At 46.2% G+C, this 4,047-nt stretch overlaps 1 long non-coding RNA gene across 1 annotated transcript; it reads right to left on the reverse strand.

Moving 5' to 3' along the window:
* Positions 1-249: 249 nt before the first annotated feature.
* LOC144107052 (uncharacterized) lies at positions 250-631 on the reverse strand. Its single transcript, XR_013309202.1, has 3 exons — positions 552-631; positions 388-465; positions 250-270 (listed from the first exon to the last, which is right to left on the reverse strand). It is a non-coding gene; the product is annotated as an uncharacterized LOC144107052 (long non-coding RNA).
* Positions 632-4,047: the final 3,416 nt, after the last annotated feature.

The raw sequence follows: 4,047 nt of genomic DNA on the forward strand, positions 1-4,047 counted from the left end.
ACAAAAAACCACAGCTGCAGTTCCACCCAGCGTCGAAGTTATGGAACTTTCTGAGCATGACTTAAATGCGCAACGTTTGCTATGCAGTTAACCAACAAGAAAGCATGTCCATATACTGCCACGCAACTGTTAGTATCGTGATGTTTACAATAACGGAAGTTCCAGTGATGTGACAGACATGGTCCTGGTGCCTTTAGATAAAAAGACCATCACAGTTTGAGGGATCGCCTTTCGTTGACCATGCATATGGTCCTGCATATGTGTGGTCAGCTGCGCCCACAGAATATAAAGAACAAAATATAGTGACAGCACAGTTCTGACAGGGAAGCCAGCAACCCAACAATACACAAATAATAACCAAGCGCCACAGGCGGAATTAACACTTACACTGAACCATTATGAAGCCACTGGCGTGGGAACAAGCTTGGTTCAGCGTAGAACCAGTAGGGCTGGCACCATCTGCATCTGCACAGCGCACAGACAAGGAATTGTAGCATATATCTGAGCCATACCTCCTCAGGCTGTTCGAGCAGTTACGAAATAACAATAACCTTCTTGGAAGAGTAGCAGCGACTGGGACGACCGACTCTGGACGTACCCCTTGGAAACAGGTTCACCGGAGACAGCAGCTATCATAGGAAGCAGTCCAATGAGCTTTCAGTCGTCACCATTTTCAAAACATTTATGTCAGTTATGCATACAACCCTGCTCGCCTGGTTCTCCAGCCCGGCGCACTGATGCCGAAGTTTCGCTCGGAGATTGTGAACAGTCCATGTCGCTGCTGCATTCGCTTGAGGTGTCTGAAATGGCAACATTATTGCGGAGAGAAAAGAGAATTCAGTACCTTTATAGTAAATAATTTCCAAAGAACTATAGCTTCCACAGCATGCGGTTCACACTGTCATCACTCTAGACAGAAAAATGCTTATCCAATGAAATAAAATTCTGTTTACCACCCTTAATCGTTAGGCACATTAGTTTGATGTCATCAGCAGCTGCGGAGCACCAGTAAATCATTTGCAATTTTCATATGCTATGTTTTACTTTGAAGAGTGCGAAATTCGCCTATCACACAAACAACAATGGCTCGCAAATCAAGTAATGTGCCCCATATTGTTTACAGATTTATGCAGGTCAGCCTATGGCCTACGCAATGAGATGCAACAAGAATGAATTCGTAAGCAATTATCGCAAAAAATAAAAACCTGTACAAACATTGGCTTTCGCTAGCATGAATACTGAGGTAATAGGCAACAACACAAACAATTATTAGTGCATTTCTATAATCGTTCAGTGCATGCTTTGATACATAACACATGAGCACACAATATCTCGAGAAGCTTTTCACCAAGCGTACCTTGCCCAAGTCGGCATAAGATTGCATCCTGATAAGACTGAAGATGAAAAAAGAAGCTCTGCATACAAGAAAGCAAAGTTCTGGAGTACTAAAATTCATCAAACATTTCGGAAGGCTCACCCTTTTTTCCCCCTCACTTCTTTTGAGCTATCAAAGGAAGGACGAGAATGCCCTCTGGACACGACAGGGACCGTTCATGAGACAAGGTTTCACGGTGAATATGAAAGATTCAACTCCCACTTGCTGCAAAACATGTAGAGTCGCCTGGTTTCCGTTGCTGAAGTGGCTAGCGGCATCAAACAGCCTGAACCGGAAGACTGACAGACTCACGTTAAGATCCTTTGGAGCCCTTTGCCATACCAGACTACCGAATATCCCACTTCCATTATCCTTTTTTTTACCGGAAATATCAGGCAAGAGTATTCACACCGTCAGTGTACTTTTTCCGCACCCGTGCCTAGAAATTCGCTTGAGCACCCTTCGCCTACTAAGCTTGTGCCATTAGATTACCACAAGCACAAACCTAATTCTATGCTATGTTGGACATTTGTCACGAACCTCACATACAGTGTACAGTGCATACAAGAGACGTAAAACGAATATTATATATATATACGATATGTATATAATTATATGTGCTCACGTGAAAGCGATACTTCCATTTTCGTTTTCGCATAGCAGGGTGCAGGTAAAAATTTACTGTAATTTTTAAAGCCACAAGACAGATACATAATTCGTTTTGCAAAAGACGCTAGACTGTTTACGGTTACGACAAAAAGGAAAAATTTCATTTTTTCACCAAACCTGACATTTCAAGAGCGGCGAATGCCTTAAAAGTTTGATAACAAAAATTACCGGCAATGCTTGCTCGAGTAGGCAAAGCATCGTGTCGCAGCCTTCCTGACGGCAGATACACAGATGGTTCGAAGTGCCTCGAGCAAATCCTGAGTTCTCGTAGCTGCGACGGCGCCTTCTTCTCCAGGCTGACGTTGCGGCAGAACTGCGCCCACGCTCGGCACCTGGACGTGATGCAACATGCACGTTAGATACAACTGCGCCAAAAGGAATACGCATACTCGAAACGCCAATGCGTCATTATTCCTGTCACTGCTAACTGCAGTAAATTATACTTGCATTACATCTGAACTATGGTAGTAAATGCTCGCGCCAAGCTCTCTGCGCCCCAGAGTGCGGTAACGCTCATCCTCATGCCACGCGGCTAGCTGCTTTTCTAAGCTCAACGAGTGACGAGACTGAAGTGCGTTTAAAATTACCCTGACAGTCATGTATATGTAGGACAGCAATACCAAGGCAGGCAATAACTCCTGCTGAGCGAATCCAGTTAAAGCCTCCTCAAAGCCGCGCACATACACGAGGCTGAGTTTCGATACTCCCAGCTTCGAGGGGATCCTCAAATTGGCTTCATGGTTTTGCAAAACTAAACAATGTCGTACTCAGAGCTGTCAGGTAGCAAACTTTGTTCTAAATGGGCCTCCCGGTCAGTAGCGTGCACGTGGGTGCTCCTGAGAGCCCGGTGTGAAGTTCACGTTGGTGATAGTCAGCTGCATGAAACTCACTATAAATTAGAAAAATGTGGGCCTCTTTCGCACACCTCAGCACTGAAAGTGTGTGCCCTGCAGTGTAGTACATAAATATCCCCGAAAACATGAAGCCAAGTACGCACGAACGGGTTACAGCTATGAAACACGAGCGAACAGCCCGGCGAAACCATATCGAAGCTATCGCGCATACCTAGAGCAGACGACACTGTCAAGAGCTCACCTGTGAAAGTCCAGCGGGAATCGGTGTAGCGTGACACCAATGGTACTATCCACGCTGTCGCAGTGTACCACCGAGCATCGTTTCTTCACATGCCGCAAGCTCATCTTGAAATGAAGCGCTAAGCGCTTCAAAAGGAGAGCGCGAAGCGTGCAAAGACGGAAAAAGACTTCGCACTGGCCGCACGCCGAAGGAAACGACAAAACCGAGAAAACTGCCGCAGCGGTGCAGCGGGGTGCAAATCTTACCGAACCCGCCTTGACCGAACGGTGACAAAGAAGCGACGTGCAAGGACGACGAAAACTTCGCAAAAGGAGCATTTTGAGACCGGCGAGCTAAATTTATACGCTTTACCAGGCGCGCCATCGCAGACAGCTGGCGATAACAAATCGCTTCGTAAGCTCCCGCCACTGTGGCCGGGTTAGCCGGGTATCGAAACAAGGCCTGCAAAGACGCGCTGTAATGCACCCCACACTCATGAATAGGGGGCAGGTCAAGCGTGTTGCAAAAATACAAAATTTGCCAGGTTTTAATAAAATGACTTACCTCTTTCATAAAACAAGGTGCTAATATATTTTTCTTTTCTATTGGCAGATTACATTCCAATTTTGTAGCTTTATCATTTCTTTATATGAGTGTTTTGCCCCCCATCCTCTGGTTGTGCTGCAGTCGCGCTAAACCACTTTTCGGCCCAGCCTTCGCCACCACTTTAAAGCCGCCTTGCTGAAGAGAGCCTGGGGTCTGACTGGAATCGTCACGAATGTCGTCACTTTCTGCCGCTTGCGTACGCGCGTTATTATTGTCGAGAGGGCTTTTTTTCTTTAAGGCGTTCTGCGTCGTCGGACTTATCAGCGATAGAAAATTTCCCTTGGGTGCTGACGCGGATGACAATGCAGTGCGCCGCGGCTTCT

This window comes from Amblyomma americanum, chromosome 10, assembly GCF_052857255.1.
Source record: "Amblyomma americanum isolate KBUSLIRL-KWMA chromosome 10, ASM5285725v1, whole genome shotgun sequence".
NCBI classification, from domain to species: domain Eukaryota; kingdom Metazoa; phylum Arthropoda; class Arachnida; order Ixodida; family Ixodidae; genus Amblyomma; species Amblyomma americanum.